Source organism: Canis lupus, chromosome 12, assembly GCF_003254725.2.
Source record: "Canis lupus dingo isolate Sandy chromosome 12, ASM325472v2, whole genome shotgun sequence".
In the NCBI taxonomy this organism is placed as follows: Eukaryota; Metazoa; Chordata; class Mammalia; order Carnivora; family Canidae; genus Canis; species Canis lupus.
The window spans coordinates 28200981-28223525 of record NC_064254.1 but is presented as its reverse complement, the minus strand read 5'-3'; the positions used below and the strand labels follow the sequence as shown (position 1 = coordinate 28223525).

The window sequence follows — 22545 nt, the reverse complement described above, 5'->3', positions numbered from 1 at the left end:
TTTTTTAAAGATTTATTCAAGGGTGTCTAGGTAGCTCAGTGATTTTTGCTCAGATTATGATCTCCTGGTTATTGAGATCAAGCCACACATCAGGATCTGTGCTCAGCAGGAAGTTTGCTAGAAGATTCTCTCCATATGCTCTTCCCCCCACTTGCATGTTCTCTCTTTCTCAAAAATAAAAAAATAAATCTTTTTAAAAATTTTTAAAGATTTATTTTAGAGAAAGAGGGCATGTGTGCACAATCGGGGAAATGGCAGAAGGAGAGGGAGAGAGAATCCTCAAGCAGACTCCCCATTAAGTGGGGAGCCCAACGTGGGGCTTGATCTCAGAACCCTGAGAACATGACCAGAGCCAAAATCAAGAATCGACCACATAATAGACTCATATAACAGACTGAGCCATCCTGTCACCCCTAAAAGTTATGACCAATTTTTCTAAAAAATAGACAAAATCGACAAACGTTAAGAAACAAAAAGAGAAAGAGAACATTTCAAAAACCAAAATGAGAAATGGAGGAGAGAACAGCACAATGGATACTACAGAAATACATAGTAGGATAACAGATTACTATAAATAACTGTATGTTAACAGATCAAATAATGTAGGAAATAAACAGATAATTCCTAAAAATGCACAGGTTACCTAGATGGAATCATGTGTCTTGAACCCAAGGAATAGGAAATCTTCTTAAAGCAGTAACAAGAATGAAAGTTGAATTAGGAATAAAAAAATCTTCCAGCACAGAAAATCCCAAAGCTACATGATTTCTTTGGTGAAGTCTACCAAACATTTAAAAAAATAATAACAATCTTTATCAAAATCTTACAAATAATAGAATAGAGAGAACACATTCAGAATCATTCTATGAGGCTACTATTACCCTGACACCACAGCAGGATAAAAACAATATAAAAACAACAACAAAACAAAACTAGTTCACCTAATACAAATCTTGCTACTACAGCTTTCTTCTGACATTCATTTGTGTGATAAATGTTTCTGTACCCTGTCACTTTCGATCTGCAGGTGTCTTTAGGTCTGTAATGAGTCTCTTGTAAAAAAAAAAAAAAAAGTATAATAATTTAATTTAATTTTAATTTAAAAAATGAGACTCTTATAGGCACCATATAGATAGGTCTTGGGTTTTGTGGGGTTCTTTTTGCTTTTTTAAAATCATTCTGTCACCCTATGTCTTTTGATTGGAATATTTTGTCTATTTAAAGTCTACTCATTTTGTCTATTCAAAGTAATCATTGGTAGAGATGTATTTATTGCCATTTTATTACTTGTTTTGTCATTGTTTCTGGAGATTTTCTCTAATTCTTTCTTGCCTTTGTCACTTTTGGTCTATCCTTGCACTGAAAGAGTCTCATTTTAACATTTCTTGCAGGGCTGGTTTAGTGGTCTTGAACTCCTTTAGTTTTTGTCTAGAAAACTCTTCATCTCTCCTTCTATTCTGAATGATAGCCTTGATGGGTAGAGTATTCTTGGCTGCAGATTTTTCCCATTCAGCACTTTGAATATATGAAGCCACTCCCTCTGGCTTACCAAGTTTTTGTTGAGAAATCCCGAGCTAGCATTTTAAGTTTCCCCTTGTAAGTAAATGACTTCTTTTGTCTTGCTGGTTTTAAGATTTTTTTCTTTATCATTATATTTTGCAAATTTAATTACAATATGTCAGTTTTTTGTTTATTTCGATGGAATTTCCCTGTGCCTCTTGGATCTAAATGTCTGTTTCCTTACCCAGGTTAGGGAAGTTTTCTGCTATTATTTCCTGAAATAAATTTTCTGCCCTCTTTACTTTCTCTTCTTTTTCTGGGACTCCTATAATACAAATGTTACTACATTTGATGAAGTTGCTGAGTTTCCTAAGTCTATTCTTGTGATCCATATTTTTTTTCTTTCTTTTGTTTAGCCTCATTATTTTCCATTATTTTGTCTTTTATGTCATTGGTTCATTCTTCAGCTTTTTCCAGCCTGATGTTCATTGCATTGTTTCCAATCTCATTTACTGCATTCTTCAACTCTGATTATTTTTTTAACTCTTCTATCTCTGTGGTAAGAGTCTCATGGAGGTCTTCTGTTCTTTTCTCAAGCCCAGTGAGTATCCTTATGACTGTGGCTTTAAATTCTCCATCAGGTATGTTATCTATATCTGTTTCACTTAGATCTCTGGCTACGGCCTTTTCTTGTTATTTCATTTGGGATAAATTTCTCCATCTGGCATTTTGTCTAAGTCTCTGCCTTACTCTCTGTGTTAGAAAAGACAGTTATACCTTCTGTTCTTGAAACTAATTGTCTTATAAAGAAGAGATCATGTAGTGCCAAGGGCCTGGCACCTCAGGAAATGTCTCTATCGTGAGTTGCATGCACTCTGCTATTGTGTTTTTCTGCTGTATCCTTCAGGAGATTTGTCTGCAAAGGCCCTCCTTGTCTACTATCAGCAGTGTTTTGTCCCTGGCCTGAATGTAGTGAGTTTTAACTATGTGTGCTCTGGCCTGCTCGTGAAATGAGACCCTGACATTAATTCCACCATCACTGAGGCTCAGCAGAACTCTTAGGTCAGGAGATGTGGTGTGAGTGGGCATTTGTGCCCATCTTCTGGCAGTGGAGCCCACCATGCTGGGACTGAGGTAAGCTTGTCTGAGAAGGGTGGTCCTGCTAGAACACAATGGGGTGGGACTCATTGTAAGCAAGTTGGGCAGCCAGTGTCTGCTCTGAGCCACTCCCCATAGGTGGCTCTGTGTGTATGCTAAGGGGCAGGAGAAGGAAATGGCTCCAGCCAGCTCCTTTGTTCCCAGAGAGGTGTCTCTGTGAATGCTACCTGTCAGTGAAGTCCTCCTAGAATAGCTAACAGTCTCCTCTCTTGTGTGACCCTGGTGTTTTTTAGATTGCTGTTTTCACACTGTCTGCCTCGAGGTATTTGCCTGTCTTCTCTCTAGGAGCAGCACAATGTTCTCCTGGCTCTATTCCAGCCAAGCCTCCTAAACTTTAAAACTCTAGGCATTAAGCTCCTATTGTTGCAAGCACTCATGAAATTCAGCCCTTCTCATACTCCAAGCCAGTGGCTTTGGGGCAAAGTTCTTGTGCATTCTCCTGTGTGGTCTTCTGTCTCTTACCTTTTGCTCTGACCACAGCTCCCTCTCTACAACAGCACCTGTGATCCTTTTCTCCTCTATCCTGTCTCCACACTTCCTATCTTCTTCAATGTGGCCTCTTCTCTCCTTTAGTTGTGGAGTTTGTCCTGTCAGTCTCCATATCAAATTCTGGGGTAGTTAGGATGATTTGATAGTTATCTAATTGTGTCATAGAACAAGAACAGCTTAGGGTCCTTCTACGAGGCTCCAGTAGATCTTGTAAATCCTGAGCTTGATTTCTGATCCAATCTCAAAAAAGTGCAATGATACAATATTTGTCTTTCTGTGGTTGTGTTATTTTGCATAATGTTCTTGAAGTTCATCCATTTTATAGCATTTGTCGGAATTTCCTTACTTTTTTAAGGCTGAATAATATTCCATTAGTATACCATATATCACATTTTGTTTATCAGTTCATCAATCAGTAGACACTTCGGTGGTTTCAACAGTTTAGCTACCATGAATAATGCTGCTATGGACATTGGTGTACAAATATATCTTCAAGACCCTGCTTTTCTTTATTTTGAGTACATTCCCAGAATGGAATCACTGAATCATATATATGGTAATTCTTTTTTTTTAATTTATTTTTTATTTTTTTATTTATGATAGTCACAGAAAGAGAGAGAGAGGCAGAGACATAGGCAGAGGGAGAAGCAGGCTCCATGCACCGAGAGCCCGACGTGGGATTCGATCCCGGGTCTCCAGGATCGCACCCTGGGCCAAAGACAGGCGCTAAACTGCTGTGCCACCCAAGGATCCCCAGTAATTCTTTTTTTTAATATTTGAGGAATTATAATATTTTTCCAGCAGCTGTGCCATTTTAAATCCCAATGGAATTTATTTATTTATTTATTTTTAAATTATTTCAGAGATTTTTTTTTTTTTTTTTTAGTTGTACAAAATTTTTACCCTGCTGGCTACATTAATTTCTAATAGTTTTTATTATTTTTGATATAATGATATTGTTTTCTTAATTTCCTTTTAGGATTGTTCATTGTTAGTGTATATAGATAGGAAATTTTTGTGTATGTGTTGAGTTTGAGTTCTGCTACTTTGCTGAAAATAAATTTCATTTATTAATTCTAATAGCTTTCTCTGGCATCTTTAGGGTTTCTGCATATAAAGCCGTATCATTTGTGAACAGAGATACTTTTGCTTCTTCCTTTCCAATTCAGATGCCTTTTATTTATTTTTCCTTGAAAAATTACTCTGGCAAGAACTTCCAGTACTATGTTGAATAGAAGTGGCAAAAGCAGACATCTTTGCCTTGCTCCTGATTTAGATGAAAAGCTTTCAGGTCTTCACCACTGAGTATGATGTCCATGGTGAATTTCTCATCTGTGGCGTTATTATGTTGATGTAATTTTAATCTATTTGTTTGTTAAGTGTTTTTATCATGAAATGATGTTGAATTTCAAATGCTTTTTCTATATCAATTGAAATGATCCTATGGATTTTTTTCTTTCCTTATATCACAAGGATCAGTTTTCCTATGTTAAAACATCTATACATTCCAAGAATAAATTCCACTTGATCATGGTGTATAATCGTTTTTATATGCTGCTGTTTTGGTTTGCTAGCATTTTGTAGAGGATTTTTGCATCAATGCTTTTAAGGGATAGTAATATGTAGGTTTTTTTTTTATAGTGTCTTTGGTTTTGGTATCAAGGTAATGCTAGACGTATAGAATGAGTTAAAGAATGTTCTCTTCTCTTCTTTCTTTTTCTTTTTTTTAATATTTGAGATAGGTTGGTGTCAAGATCTTTTTTGAATGTTTGTTAGAATTCACTACTGTCAAGTCCAAGGCTTTTCTTCGTTGAGACATATTTTATTACTGATTCAACCTGCTTAGTAGTTATAAGTATATTCAGATTTTCCATTTTCTCATGGTTTAGAAGCCTAGAGATTTGTCTATTTTGTGTAGGTTATCCAATTTGTGGTGTACAATTGCTCATAATAATCTCTTAAAATCCTTTTCATTTTTATAGAATTGGTAGTAAAGTACCCATTTTCATTTTGGATTTTAGTAATTTGAGTTTTCTTATTTTTCTTAATCTAGCTAGCTACAGTTTATCAATCCTTCTATCTTTGAGTTAAGCTTTTCTTTTTCTAGTTCAAATTATAAAGTTAGAGTTGAGATCTTCCTTGTTGTCTTTAATGTAAGCATTTATAGCTGTAAATTTACTCCTTAGCACTGCATTCACTCTGTCCTACATGTTTTGGTATGTTGCACTTTTGTTTTTATTTGTCTGTAAGTATTTCTTAATTTCCCTTATGATTTATTCTTTGATCCATCATCAGTTTAAAAGTGTGTTAATTTCTACAAATTAAAAAATTTAGCTTTCTGTTTTTGACTTCTAACTTCATCTCATTGTGGATACAGTAGATACTTTGTATATCATCTGTGTTTTAAAATCTATTGCACTTAATTTGTAGCCTAACATATTCTCTATACTTGAAAATTTCCCATCTGTACTTGAGGAGAATGTATATTCTGTCATTGGGTAGACTGTTCTGTACATGTCTGCTAGACCCAATCAGTTTATTGTGTTGTTCAAACTCACCTTTACTTTTTGCTATGTTGTTATGCTAATATCTTCATCTTCCTTCACAAGACCTCTAAGGATTTTTTATCACATCAGTTTCAGAAGATAATTATGTAGTTGACTACTATAGCACATTTAGAGAGAATATAAAAAGCACCAATAACCTCTGCTCTTTGACAACCTAATAGGTAATAAGCTTGCTGTTTGATGATAGATTGATGCAAGAGAGTTGATTCATGAGAAAATTTATAAACTGCTGGATGACCTATGGGTTATATGTATAATAATAAAGAAAAAAATCAGTATATAATAAAAATAAGTCCCAGAATTTCATGCTTTGAGGGAAGTAGGAAAGATGGCATAAACAGAACCTAAAATAATGCATAGAATTATATAGTGCAGAAATGATTGTCTCCTAGAATGATACAATATTTAATATGTTTAATCATTCAGTTTTATGAGTGACCTAATCTTTTAAGTTGCATATCTACACCTTGATGAAAGCAAGCTTTAAATTATTTGTTTACATTTATTGCCGGTTAAGAATTAAAAATACAAAATTCATCACAATTATTTTCTTATCTCCTTAGTCCTCGGAGAGAATTTCAGTAACATCAGTATGCATCCCGTCATTTTGCCTTTGCTTGCCATTTGGTGACAGGATTCATTGCTTTTGCTAGAAAATAAGATTACTGTAGTGCAAATTATGCATGCTCAGTTGCAATTTTCCTCTGTGTGAGGTTCTTTAAGTGCACGTTATTCATTGTTTATGATATGTTTCATTTGTAAATCTGTTCTGAAAGCCTGAAATGGAACATTATGCTTCTATAGAGCCCTCTCTTATAGATTTTGTTTTCATTCTAGAGGAATTATATTTTAAGTATTATATCTACTTTCTACTGTGTTATCTTCCATACCCTTCTTTAAATCTCAATACATCACCATCACTCATGTGAAACAACCATTAACTTCATTGAATAGAGTCACAGGATTAAATTCTATAAAAGGACTTTGCTGTGGTTGAATTAGTCAGGGCTTTATTCTTACATTTACTATAGAAGAAAAGTGTCCTTTCCAAGGACACTTCCAACCTGAATTTCTTCTTTTCCTATTTTGGTAGAAATATAGTGTGACCATTCTTAAACAAAGTAGTTATATAATATATACCCATAATTAGCTAATAAGTCATAAGCCATGTTTACTTAAATAAGGTACATAGATAATGTTTGCATTCTTAAAAATGAGAGAATTTTACTTGATTCAATAAATATTTATGAACTCAGGTGCTAGGCAATGTGTGAAATACTAAGAATTCAAGGATGAATTAGACATTCTCTGCCCACCAGGGCTCATTTACAAGCAGGCAGATAAATGAATAGATATTCATCATACATAATAACAACCAAATAATTTTCTAACGTAGAGAAGAGGAAATCATTAAGTTTACTTGATGATGTGAAGAAATAAGTGTTTTAGGGCAAGGCTTACAAAAGAGTGATAAGATTGGAATTAGACCCTGGAGGATCAGTCAGATTTTGTTTGGCAGAGGAAAAGATGAAAGGCAATTTACAAAGAAGGAACAGACTGGGAAAATAGTCTTGGAAGTTGTCAAATGATAAAATAGTGGGAAAGTTAGGAGTCTCCTTGAACCTGTAATGTAAAGCATTGATTAAAAATGGAAGTTTTTGGGCACCTGGATGGTTCAGTTGGCTAAGTGCAGGGACTCTTGATTTCAGCTCAGGTCATGATCTCAGGATTGTGAGATCAGACCCCAAGATGGGTTCCACATTGAGTATAGAGCCTGTTGAAAATTCTCTTTATGCCCCTCCCTCTATTTGTGTGCGCACTCTCTCTTTCTCTTTCTTGCTTTCTCTCTCTCTCTTTCCCTCAAAAAAAGGGGGAAGCTGTTAAAATGCTTTAGTTTATATTGCATCATGGTAAAGAGTTTGAATTACATTTTACTGACATGGAAGAGCCACTCAGTGTGTATCAGCAAGGTAGTGACAAGATTAATTTCATGTTTTATAAGGATAGCTCCCTAGAAATTGTAGAGTATGATAACAGAGGAAGAGGAAAGAAGGTTGATTAAAACAGTTTTGAAGGTAGAAACAATAAGACATATTTAAAACGGATGTGGAGGTTGATGTGGATTCAGTGATATCTTCAACCTCGGGGCTAGAGGTCCTGGTGGATGCTGATGTTGTTTATTTGTAAAATAAGACTCAGAGGAACAGGTCAAAGAAGATGTGATTTTAATTTTTAATATGTTGGATGTTCATCTGATATTCACCAGAGATACCAAGAAAATTTTTTTTTAATATTTGGAATTATTTATAGTTTAATGATCAAGATGTAGACAATATCAGAAATAGGTGATAATGGATGCCAAAATGACAGATACATTTATTCGGGGAGGGGGGGGAAGATCCTAACTAAACTAAACTAAACTAAATAATAGAGTATATGTTAATTAAATTGAATTTAAATATTAAAAAAAAAAGAGAGAGACTGAAAAGTCAAGGGACAACTCCTGGATTAAGAGTAGAGAGGACATGTAAAATTCTTCTTAAATTCATTTTTAAAACCTAGGAATACAAATCTAATATTAGAATGATATAATACCAAAAAGGAAAACTAAATTTCTACAAATACTTAAATATATAAATCTTTATCATTCTTACAACTTGAGAAATCTCTCACATAATATTACTATCATTTTTTTTTTCAAATTGGGAAAAGAGAATAAAAGATAATGGCTTATAGTTACTTGTAGAAATGTGTTTTGTCTGAGTGGATGAGTCAGATTCAATACTGTACTGATAATAAGGACAAGGGCATACAAATGTTTTGATTCTGATTTTAGGTGCACTCTGTCTCTCTACAAGGATAAATCCACTGAATCAATAATTATTTAAATAATTGTTTCTTATAAGTGAATATGAGAGTAAATAAGCCAATGAGATACAGACCTGTGGGGGATTAGACCCTTAGTCTGATGGGTGGGCATGGACTAGGATGGCAGAGCACAATAGGAGAATGTCATACTGCCTGATAGCCTCTCCTCAATGAGTGGAAATGAATCTTGTTTACTTGTTTACCCATTTCTACCACAGTGACTTTCCATTTGGATATAATCATTTATATATGAGGCCTTACTGTCAGTAAAATCACTATCCAAAAGGAGACGGATAATATCTCATTTATTAGAAGTCATATCCACTTAGGATATGTTAGAGAGGATTTTGAATGAAAGATTTTCCCATATGGTACCAGGAATGAGAGATTAGAGAAATGAGGCATTGGGTGCTATGATCTTTTCTTATGTTCTTCTTTATTTATTATACTCCATGAAAACATAGTTTGCTTTTTTGGTATTTTTGTTTTGTTTGCTTTGGTTAAATGCCTAGTGTGAAGATGCTTAATTTAGTCAGTTTATTTGGATGTACTACAGAAGACTTTGTAGTAGCTTGCTTCCTCAATAATTTATCTAGCAAAATTTGAGGCTAGCTCTCAAAATTGACCTTACTTAAATGTGGTATATGTGTGTTAGAGGTATATTATTTGTTCTCTTTTTGAATTTTTATTAATTTGCTAATGAGTTTAATTCAACCTTATAAAATGGTTTCATATTTTAAATGTCAGATGATATATGCAATTACATATATATATATATATATAATTTATTATGAAGGTATTCTGACATATTGCTAAAGATTCTATATTTCTCCCATTCATTATTAATGCTTTGTGCTAGCACCTGAAGTTTCAAAAGAAATCTGATTTTAAGAAATATGCTATGTTTTACTGAGAACAGGATTGCATATTTTATGATTTTTGAGCAACATATGGACTTTGGTGGTTTAGAGTGGTAGCAAATCAAAAACACTTTAGACTGAGTCTGTAAAATACGAAGGCAGACATATTTCCATTTGCACTAGGCTTTCTGCTTAAAATTAAAAATCTGCACTCATGGTAGAAAGTTAAAAGCAATCTGAATTCTTTCTCAGCAATGTACTGTCACCTGCCTGTGCTAGTAGGTAAGGCAACAGAAACTATGTCAAAACTGCACGTGCTCTGAGACACTGGCAGGCAAAAGGAATATAACATAAAATTGCTGATAGCATTCCCTGTAGAAGTGCCAATCTGTATGGCTTGGAGAACTGGCATATGTCTAACTTCACCTCTAAGCTCTTAAATCAGCAACTCAAGTTCACTGTCAAATCAGCATTAAGTACATTCTGTAGCACAGCCCTTTGGATTAAACATTTAAAACAAAATAACAAAAGTATTAACAATAACAAGTATTATGAGTGCCAAATGAATCCTCAGTGATCGATTTTTTTAGCAGATAGAGCCTGATAGAAGTGGCACCACCATGAGGTTGCTAGTGAAGGAGAATGCCAAGTAGCAGAACAGGGTTATACTGATGATAAGCACAGATAAAAGATTGCTGACCATTGGACAGAGTGCAGTGAGTAGAGTAAAACTGCTGAGTCAGCCGGCTCGGGCCATAGAGCTAACAGGGCAAGGCTGCCACAAAACTAGTGAAAGGTCCCCCAAACACCAACGCATTTCCTCAGAGTACTGAAAGGATGAGAAGCTGTGCCAGGCACCCAGCCTTTCAGCGATGCTTGGAGTAGCATACAGCAACTTATTCTGCGGGGCCATCTTCAAGGAGGAAGGATCTTGATTTATAGAAAATGATATTAGACATAAAGGATAATGATACATAGATCACAGATGCTGCATCAACATATGGAAGAGTTCTTGCATCAGCAAATAAAAGGGCCAATAATGTGAAGTGAGTGAGCATAAGATTTATTAGGAGGCTTTATTGCCCTGTGATTTATGAATCACCACAGATGGCAGTGATGTAGTATAATATTCACAAATATGATGCAATAAAGATTATTAAAGCATCTAGTGGTGCCATTTTTAGTTTCAGCTATAAACAGAAAATATCTCTGGGCACTCTACTTTACATAGAAGATATACAGACACTCTTGATTTTTAAAGATGACCCTGTTGGTCTGTTTCTACTGTTGGGTTTTTGCTGAAAGAGTTTTTCTACATTCTCTCATTTTTCTGTTTTAAACAAGTAAGTGACTGACAAGGGTAAGGAGTGGGTGAGGATTGGCAGGTATGGCTCAGGAGTCAGAATGGCAAGGGCATTAAGGACATGGACTGTCAAATGGTGTCAAATGCTGTCCCCTCTTCCAATGCCTCATCACATTTTCTGGAATCAGTTGCTTGATTTCTCAGGAGGAAAGAGATTCCTCCTCTGAAATCTGCAACTACGGAGCCATTACATTTTACCCTTCCCCAAGTTTTCCAAGTTTTATTTTTACTTTTTTTTCTTTCCCAAGTTTTAATATCAAGAGTAGCTGCTACAGATATACTAACGCAAAGTATTCACAATTTGAAGGATGTATTTTCAACCTGAAATTGAGATTTTGTCTCTGTGATAACAATTCAGAAATCCTGTATAACACTAGAAGAATAATGTTACTTACTGAAGGGAAAATGGGGAATCTGTTGTTCCATTTTTTTCATTTTCTAAAAAAAGAAATAATATTCATTATTTTTCAAATCTGCTTAAAATAGAATCAGACCTTAAAATAATAGTAGTTACAATCGATGTAAATGGCCAGAGAAAAACTAACTCAAGTACCTGATCAAAAAAAACACCTAATGCTATTGAAATGACCTTATTTCCCAGAGTTATTTAGAGGAAAAACTGTTAATAAAATGCATTCCCTTCCTGGATATGAGAAAATTCAGTTTTATGTTAAGAGATATTGTATATTTAGATAAAGTATAGCAGTATTTAAGTCTAGCTCTGTATTGTTCAAAATGATAGCTTTGAATATATTCAGAATTCTAAGTTTCAGTTTGATGTTCCAAATTGAAAATAATATTTTATATGTGATAGAATGTTGCCTTCTTTCTCTTTTCATTCACTTTACCCTCCTCTGCTTCTTTCTTTCATCAAACCTGTTTCTTTCATCACTCCTGTCCATCTCTCATACTCTGTTGCCATGGGCTGTGAAAAATTAACTATGCAACAGCTTAGCAAATATTCAATTATATTCTCTCATCTGTGCCGCCTAGGATTCTGATTTGTGAGACTGTCAGATTTATCCCCTTCCCATCAAAATATCTTTTGACTTTATTATATACGGTCCAACCTTTGTCACAGCTGACAATCCTAATATATGCTATTTCTTTTCGACCAACTTCATTGTTAAAATTGAACACAGTGTTGTTTTCTTTTCTACCTAAAGCAGATTTTTCCCCTCCATCACAAACTGAAATCTTTAACTGCAGAGCCATTTCTATTCCACTATACTGTTTATTATGTTGAAACATTTACAGCCCAGTTGACAATGCTTTAGCTTCTCCCTAAATCCATGATTTATTTTATTTGTGCAACATACGTTACTCTGGAAACTGTGTAACGTTTGAATAAACTGACTGCATTTACTGGGTGTTAAACTCTAGGAAATCATCTTCATAAAATCAGTTTTGTTCTGAATGTCATCTGGTTCCACCTGAGGAGCCCTACAAATGTAAGGCCTAGTTACAATGGAACCAAAATTCAAACTAACAATAAGAAAACTGAAACCAGATTTTCATATGATCATTGTACCAGCTGAACATATTACTCTAAAAATCATTTTTAGTACTCTGTATCTGTAAGCAACAAAATTTGTAAAGTACTCAGTTGAGGTAAGCAAGTTATTCTTGCTTCTTAAGTAGGGAAATTTTATGAGAAGGGTACATAATATTTCCTCATTTTTAAAAGATTTTACTTATTTATTCATGAGAGACACAGGGAGAGAGGCAGAGACATAGGCAGAATGAGAAGCAGGCTCCTCGCAGGGAGCCCAATGTGGGACTAGATCCCAGACCCCCGAATCATACCCTGAGTCAATGACAGACACTCAACTGCTGAGCCACACAGGCTCATGTTTATAAAGACATTGGGTAAAGTAGAATGCATTAATTTGAAAGAAAGTGGCATTGCCCCCTGGGAATATAAACTCTCTGAAGAAAAATGAATGATTTTGTTCACTAATACATTCCTACTGTCTGTTACACTGCCTGACCCATTGGAGGCCCTCAATGAATATTGGTTGAAGGATAGAAAAGAGTAAGTTTCAAAGAATAAGTCTCACTGCCTGCGCTAAGACTTTGCAATTCCTTCTTCTAAGGCTCTCTCTCTCTCTCTCTCTTTTTTTTTTTTTTAATTTTACTTAGTTAACATAGAGTGCAATATCAGTTTCTGGAGTAGAATTCAGTGATTCATCACTTAAATACAACACCCAGTGCTCATCACAACAAGTGCCCTCCTTAATACCCATCACCCATCAGCCCATCCCCCACCCACCTCCCTCCATCAACCCTGTATATCCTCTGTTGCTAGGAGTCTCTTCTGGCTTGTCCCCCTCTCTCCTTTTCTTTTTCCTCTAGGGCTCTTTTGCCCAGAGATTCAAATCGAGATTTGGTCCCTCACTTCCTATTTTTTTTGCTCAAATGTTACCTTCTCAGCAACTCCTTCCTTTAAAATCGAAGTCTTTCCTGGAACCCACCTGTCCCTAGGTCCTCATCCTGCCTTTCCCCACTCTCCTTTAGCAATTCTAGCTATCTGATACATTTTACTTACTTAAGATCATTCATCCATTCATCCTTCAATCTCCAGCTACCTACTGGAATGCAAGTTCTATAAGGACCAATGTTTGTGTCTGGTTTTCCTTATTTCTTTGTTATTTTCTGTGGCGCTTACTGAATTAGGAACACCTAGAATAGTACCTGGGACTTTGTTGACACTTAATAAATAATTGTAAATGAATGTATAAATAGGAATATTTGGCATAGATAGTATAAGGATAATTTATTATATTTGTTTTAGTTTATGTAATGCTACTGGTTTTAGGTCTATAAAATGTGCTGAACAATATGAAATAAGCTCATTATACTTTATTTAGACTGTTGTAAAAATAAAGCAAATCTTTATACCTTTAGATAAGTAGGATACGAAGGGAAACACCAAAAATCATTTAAAAATTAGTTATATAAATATATTGACAAATTGATTGACAAATAAGGATGTGTGTATAGTTTGTGGTGCAACTAGCATTAAATTGGAGGAACCTAGAAATATATTATGTTTTGTTTTTTTTCCCCCTTCACTAATAAGGTCATCTTCTGGAAACTATTTTTCTCTTCCAGCCTATTTGTCTTACAAGAAAAGTCCTATCAGTTACTCATTAAGTAAAAAAGACTCCAGGAGAAAGGAAACATGATTTAAGAAGAGAAACAGGGTTGTAACTGTTTAATACTCTGCAAAATATTTGTTATTACTATTATGTTAGAAATCTGTGTGTTTTATAAGAAATATATATGTTTCAGGCTGTGGTAAGCAGAATAATGGCTTTGCAAAGACGTCCATATCCTAATCCCAAACCTCTGGATAGGCTACCTTATAGGGCAAAGGGGACTTTGCTAATATAATCAAGGATCTTGAGGTGGGGAGAGTCACCTGGATTATCCAGGTGGGCCCAGTATAATCACAGAGATGCTTATAAGAGGGAAGCAGGAGGGGATAGAGAGAGAATAGGGAGTGTGATGATAGAAGCAAAGGTCAGAGAGAGATTTGAAAATATGCTGCTAGTTTTGAAGATGGAAGAAGGGGCAGCAAGGAACACTGGTGACCTCTAGAGTCTGGAAAAGGCGAAGATAGAAATTCTGCCCTAGAGCCTCCAAAAGGAACCCTGTGCTCTGCTGACACACTGACTTAACCCCAGTGAGACCCATTCCAGACTTCAGACCTCCAGAACTGTAAGATAGTGCATTTCTGTTGTTTTAAGACACAAACTGTGTAGTAATTTGTTACAGCAGCAAAGGACGGTATTATATGGGCTTATACCTTTTTATTGTCCTTTCAGCTACAAGATTCAGAATTTACCTACACATGCACACTCTAGTGAAGCATAAAGGAATACTGGCCTAGGGGCACCTCAGTGGCTCAGTGGGTTTAGCATCTGATTCTTGATTTCAGCTCTGGACATGATTTCAGGGTCCTGGGATCAAACCCCTCAGCAGGAAGTCTGCTTTTCTCCCTCTGCCTGCCCCCCTCTGCTCACACTCTCCCATGCTCTCTCTCTCTAGAATAAATAAGCAAACTATAAAAAAGAAAGGAAAGAAAGAAAGAAATACTGGCCTAAAACTAATTCTCGAGGCAAATAAGGCTTGCCTGTGGTGCCTTTCCCTTCTTTCCAAGGTTCATTTCTCTGGAGCTTTACCTCTGTTCCTTTCCTGCTTCTCCTCAAGGTAATAACTGATGATTGAATTGTTAAATTTAAAAACTCGAAATATGACTACATTTAGGTTTGAATGCAGGTTTAAAGGAATGTCTTATATAGGGAAATCCTTTTATGTCTAGAAACATTTTTGATGAAATATTTTAACATGCTTGATATTTTTATAAGAAATCTAGTTCATATACCTTATCCGTAGCCAATGTTTACAAGGGCTGAGCCCAGAAAAGTTTCTGTTTAGTAAATATAGTTTGGTTTAAAGTAATATTCTTTCCTTCCCAATAGCAACTTCTCTTACAATGAAAGGTATAAATAATAATATCTGCACTACTATTCTATTGTTGTCATAATAATCACCACAAACTTAGCGCTTTAAAACATCACAGACTTATTATCCCCCAGTTCTGTGGGTGGGAAGATGGGTGGTGGTGTTTGGTTTCTCTGCTCCAGGTTTCACAGGATCAAAATCAATGTGTCAGCTGGCTGGGAAGAGTCTGCTTCTAAAATCATTCAGGTTATTGGCAGAATCCAAGCACTTGTGGTTACACAGCTGAACTTTCCTTTTGGGGGCTGGCCATGGTCTGGAGCCTCTCTTCAAAGCCTCAGGCATTCCCACTTCCCATTCCTCCCACCATTTTCAAATCATCAACAATGTGTCAACTCCTTCTCTTGAATCCCTCTGAATCCTGTTGTATTTCCTTGACTCTAACCTAAGAAAGTTCTCTGCTTTTACAGGCTCCTGGTTAGATTGGGCCCACCTGAATAATACAGAATAATATCCTTGTTTAAGGTCCAAGATCTTAAGTACATTTGCAAAGTCCATTTTCCCACATAACAGATTTGCAAATTCCAAGAACTGGGGACTGTTAGTCTGCCTACCAAGGTATGGTATGTAACATGTATCAAGTACTATGAAGCCCACAGTATATGCTCAATGCTCAATGCACATTATTTCCAATTCCTCAACAGCCCTACGAAATTTAAACCACTATTTTAGCCTTTTTACAAAAATAAAAACAGTATTGCAGAGGTTCATACAGAGGTCAAGTTCACAGAGTCAGTTCTGCTTTGTGGCATATGCATTCCTGAAAAGTACCACACTAAGCAAAATCACACAATAAAACCCACAAGCCTTATGTGAAAGATGTACAAAGGGCACAATATTCGACAACAGAAACACATTTTAAAAAGATAGGAAACTAATAAAATTGATAGTAATATATGTGTATTAATAAATTAATAAATATGTTAAAATTACATTAAATATGCACTTTACCTTGAAAAAGACCTTAAGTTTGTTTTTTAGAAGCAGACATTGGAAGAGTTTAGCTTGTGAGTTATTGTGAGTGGTGGGAGGTGGGTTATCTGAAATCAGATGGAAGGTTATAACTGCAGATGTGTTCAGATGTGCCTCCTAATACACATGGTGAACAGAGGGACTTGGTAGATGTTCGAGATGCATGTTTATGTTTGCATTGTGGATTCCTTATATGCCTTTGTTCAGCCGAATACAGTTTTCTGCATTCACTTTGTGTTTCTCAGAGATGAATTCATGCATGACAAACATGAAATTCACGTTATGCTCAAATTGTTCCCTAATATGTCAATTACACTGGAATAAATTTGTTTACAAAACAAGTGTTATAACAGGACTCACTGTCATAAGAGGCAAAATAGCTCAGAGCAGTATCATTTCATGAGTGCCAGAGCTCATTATCTCTCTCTCTCTCTCTCTCTCATATATATATACACATATATATGTATATATACATATACATATACATATATATACATATACATATACGTATATATACATATACGTATATGTATATATATATGCATTTGACTCTTGATTTAAGCTCTGGACATGATCTCTCTCTCCCTTGATAGATAGATAGATAGATAGATAGATAGATGATAGATAGATGATAGATAGATAGATAGATAGATAGATAGATAGATATGAGAGAGAGAGAGAGCAACACACATGTGTTCTGCATACATCAAAGAAAACAAATGAAAGATGAATAATTTTAAGGAATTTCCACATTGAGATGAAGTTAAATATATATTATAATGGTTTCTCACGATCTTTTGAGGTACTGACTCTCCTAGTATGACCCAATAAATCAGCATTCAACTGCAATTTCTAGCCTGACTCTACTTTAAACCTAAGTGTAAACATCCATAGCAATCACATGATGGAATTTTGAGAAAAGCCTCAAAGCATAGTTTAAAGGGAATGCACTTCGATTTGATATACTGTTTTTGAAATAAACAGAAAGAGCTCTGTATTTCTCAGGCTACAGTTTGTTTTGGTCACCTACATGTTGGCACAGCTATAGAGAGTACAGTGAGGGGAGGTGACATTAGAAGAACATTTTCAAGAGCGTAATAAGTTCGAAGCACTTTATACACAACCTAATTTTATTTCCCCAACAACTAGGGGTAATTTTTTTAATCTATGTGTTTTATAGATCATGGAAATAAATCTCAAATGAGTCAAATAACTTTCCCCACAACATACATCAGTCAACTGCAGGATGAGGATTTTAAAGCTTCTCTGTTGACAATGAAGTCCATTACATCATGGCCTCCACACTAAAGACCTTAGTTAAAAAGTAATGCATCCTTGTTATTCCTTTTTTTAAGTTTTTGTTTCATTATTATTATTATTATTATTATTATTATTATTATTATGTTTTTAGTAATCTCTCCACCCAATGTTGGGCTCAAACTCATGACCCTAGGATCAAAAGTTGCACCCTCTTCTGCCTGAGCCAGCCAGGTGCCCCCATCCTGGTTATTCCTGATCTGAGTTTGTAACCTAGATTCAATAATTATAAAAGTAAACCAAACTAGCTTTTCTCTTATCATTAATATGATCGATTAGTTACTCAAGCCCCAAATTTTTAGATTATCTTTGTATCCTCCCTCTCCCACTGCATGCAATATTTTATCAGTTTTTATTGATTATTAAAGTATTTCTGGAGTCTTTCTTTTTTTTAAGATTTTATTTATTTATTCATGAGAGACAGAGAGAGAGAGAGAAATAGAGAGGCAGACGGAGAAGCAGGCTCCATGCAGAGAGCCCGATGCGGGACTTGATCCTGGGACCCCAGGATCACACCCTGGGCCGAAGACTGGAGCTAAACCACTGAGCCACCCAGGGGTCCCCTATTTCTGGAGTCTTTCTAAATGTTTCTATTTTTTAAATCACCATTCTTATGCAGACCATATCACCTCAAAACAACATTGCTGAAATAATACCAACGTGTCTCTCTTAGAAAGTCAAGCTTCTCTGGGATCTACTTTTTTGATTTAATCTTTTAAAATACCAACAGACTTAGCTTGCTATTAAAAAATCCACAATAAGTGAACACAATTAGGCTTCTGGAAATATATGGCTTTGTGAGCCCTTGAAAAATGAAGAGAATAGAGAACCTTATGTATTGGAATATAATGACTGCAGTAATGTATTTTTTTTTTATTCAAGCAGTAATGCATTTTTATGCACATTTTCCCAAGGTTATTAGTTTCATGGAGTTTTGCCAAAGTGGAATAGTCCTTTTCCAGGAACTCTGCAATAAGAAGTACAGGAAAGCCATTTTTAGCATAAGAAGTTTCACAGAAGACATTATTTCACACACATATTAAGTAGCCAGTACATAGGTCTCAGAATCACAGAGTGATTTCAAAGGGCTTCAGTTTTGTGGGCTTGTTCATTTCACCTGCAACCATGAACAGGTATTGCCCTGCAATAAACATGTACATAAGAATTACAGGTTCATTATTTCTTTTTTCTAAGTTCCCTATGCTCCCAACATTCCTGCCACTGAGCTGCTACACTAGATGCCTTCAGGAACCTGTTATTTGAATAATTGATACCTAGGCTTTTATAAACATATAAAGGTTATTCCCTCCTTTTGAACAAGTAGAATAATAATTCTTTCACTCAAAACTGTTCAAAAATAATGCCACTAAAAGATCAAGCTTGGGGCACAATTGTGAGTTGCCATGCAGACAGCACTGTGGATTTTGAAAGCAGTCACATTCCATGTGGAGACTCCAGGTGACCATCCAAGCCAGAGGAGTTTAAGTTGAACTTGGACTTGGAGCAAGAGGGAGTTCAAAGCCAGTTTTTTTTTTCTTTTTTTTTCCCCCTGCTACAGCTTTGGAAAGCATATTCTGAAACCCAAAAGGGAATGCTGTTCAATGTTTCAGTATGTTTGGAGGAATATTTACTGCTTTGATTTTATATTTATTGCCCATAATACTGGCATTTTAGGACATAAAGTTACTTTACAAAGTCATATTAGGTGCACTTATTTAAAGAATGCATTTTCCTTGGCTGTTTTACACTTCAAAAGATGGATAGGGACATGTGGGTGCTTGAACCTTGTTTGGTTTGGTTTATGAATATTTTGAGTATGTCACTGGTGTTGGGGATGCTTTCAGAATGCCTTGTTCTAACAGTTGTTTTGATGTGTGGCTTTATGAATTTGATCCTTTGAAACAAGCTGTGCTACACTCCATTGCCTTGGAGAATTCTGCTCTGTTGTTACACAGTTACTTTCTCTTTCATTTTACAGCCTTTCCACTTCTTTTCCAGGGCATTGGTACCAAAATACCTAAGCATTTCCATTCTTTGAAACAAATTGTAAGACAGATGACTAAATTGCTTGTTCACATAATTAGTGTAATGCCTCTAGTAGTGCTAGTAATGAAGGAGTTGCTGCGTTTGAGTTGAATTTTGGTATAAGAATTCTTAAGTGGTTGGTGCTATTTTCTGATAAATATACACAAGATTCAGAAATTTCACTGGGGTCATTCACCATTTACAGAATACTAATTCATGAAGCTGTACTTCTGAAATCACCCCTCCCTACTTTTAAAATACTGTCCTAGTTCTGGCATCTCTTACTCCTTGTCGTACAGGATCCTAATCAGTTGCTCCATGTGAAACTCCCATAACTTCCAATCCCTGGCAACCTCCTTTCTCTTTCTCATCACCACCATCAAATCATTCTCTCAATGATACTGGAATTATCTTTCTGGAACAGGGTAATCGTATTTCCACCAATCCCCATCTCTCCTTAATCAAGACTCTCTCTGATGTATGTTCCACCTAACTTGTATGCTTCATAAGCTAAGGTTTCCATGTAAATTCTAGGTGAGCCAAATCAAGAATGTTTCTTGTATTTTAATATTCACATGTAACTTCTTTCAGGCTCTGAATAGCATATTCAGAATAATATATACATTTTCACCTAGGCTGGACTCAACCTTTAAAACTTGTTTTACTTAAGGGGCAATTGGGTGGCATAGTCAATTAATCTTTTGGCTCTGATTTCAGCTCAGGTCATGATCGCAGGGTTTTGGGATCAAGCCCCACATCTTGGGGCTCTGCTTTTGCGGGGGCAGAGGGGTGGAGTTCTGCTTGAGGATCTATCTCCCTCTCCACCCCTCCCCACCCTCTAAAATAAATAAATAAATAAATAAATAAATAAATAAATAAATAAATAAATTTTTAGATCTTTGTTTTTTAAAAAGGAAAAATCTTGTTTTACTTATCTCTTTATCATAGTGCGTATTAAGTAGCTTTCATGACTTGGGCACTGTATTTCAAACTAAGAGTATAAAAATCGATAAAATGTTATTCCTGTAAGCAACTCTATAAGACTCCAATGATAACTCTTTCCCTAACCTGATCCATTTACTCAGACACAAAAGTCTACTCTTCTCTTAATTCATTTATTATTCTTATACTCTTTTATATATTAAATCATACATGTGTGCCTGAGTATCTCCCTTGTTACATTTTATACTTTAGAGGAGTATTTTTTTAATTTATCTTGTTTCTGAAGAATTAAATGGATAAATGAGCTGATGTTCTTTATATTTTTGGTAACCCCTAGGACTATGCCAAACACAATGTTTCTGGGTTAATGGTCATGGTCATTTTGCCAAATTTAATAGATTTTCATCTTGACTTGTATGCAATATATAAATCCATAAATTAGACTTCTTAAAGTGTTTTTTTTTTCTTATTGAGGAAACTCAATGACAAAATTCAACCCTGTACAAATGTTTGTGTGCACGTATATATGTGTCATAATCTATAAAATTGGGTTTAAAACAAAATGGTTTTTAGAAACTGTTAACCATCTTTGCAATACAAAGGAGTATTTTCTGTGTTCTGAAAATAGGAATTTTTGAGTTCAACTATTAAAATACAATGTTGTTTTCAGCTTGGAGCAGCTACTTTAAAGCCCTATCTATTTTCAAGTAAATCAATTACTGGTGCAATCAATTGTGAGGTGAGCAATATATTTTTAATTATTAGTAACAGAGTGTCTAAGTACAGAATTAACACCTGATTCATGTCTTGCTGAGAAGATGACCTTGTCAGAAAATTGTGTTTTCTAAAGAAATCCCTGTATCTCCATCTTATAGTATAACATTTTTCAGAGTGATACCTTTTCCCTGTCCTTGGACATCAGGTCCACAAAATCCCTGTGTAACTTTCAGGTTTATTAGGGGTGGCAGCAACTATATTATTTCATAAAGTGAAAACCAGGCTACTGCTTCTGAACTATAAAATAAGTTGTCCTGACCATAACTGAAGCTATCTCCAAGATCTTTTATGTGCACCCGCATAAATGTTCCACAGAAAAATAAGCAACCTGAAGTAAACGGTGATCTCCCCAACTATTTCCTGAAAGGAACTGTCTGAGCAAGTGGGATTCTTTTACATGATGTGTAGTATCTCTCACATAAATTTCAATCCCCCTTACTTGTGATACAAGCCTACTGCAAGGTGACAGCCTATTAGTTTTAAATTCAGAACTCGCTTCCATCTCATTAGTTGATAGTTTGGATGCTGCTTGATTCTCTTTAAATCATCATTATTGTGCCTCAGTGAAGTTGAGCTCCCTTGTGACCAATCACAACATGTCTTATCTGCTAAAGAAATAAAAATACAATTCGTAAGCAGCATGAAGAATCATATAAATCTTTACTTTTGACTTTCTGAGAGTGGCAGAAGAGGGGGAAATCATACTCTGAAGCTCTGTTTTAATCATTTGTTTTTTTCTCCAAGATCTGGCATGGCATGAAAATTGTTCAAATTTGTTCACCTCTTTCTGCTCAGACTTCTCAAAATCTTCTACTCGCCTGTCTCTCAAGCCTTACAGCACTCTTCCTCCAAGTTTTTATTTAATTAAGTCAGTTTTTGTTTTTCAGAACTTCTTTGAGGAATTAAGCACCTCTCCATTAATGTTAACAGAATATACTAAATCAAACCTATGTAATTTTTATTCAAGAGGATGGGCAGAAAACAGAAAGCCATGAGTATTTAAAAGTTTTATCTAATTTTATTTAATTTTGCCTATATTTTACCTACAGTTTAATATACTTCATGTAAAAATATTACTCAGGTGGTGATTACAAAGGAACAGATCCAGCTAGGTATGAAGTATATATTATTTCTCAGGACCCTTTTGCAAACAAAAAGGTTTTGTTTTGGAAAGTAAAAA

At 35.3% G+C, this 22545-nt stretch overlaps 1 protein-coding gene across 1 annotated transcript in view; it reads left to right on the top strand.

Annotated features, from left to right (window-relative positions):
* Positions 1-22545, top strand: part of EYS (eyes shut homolog) — a 1522493-nt gene that overhangs the window by 672048 nt on the left and 827900 nt on the right. The window lies entirely within an intron of this gene.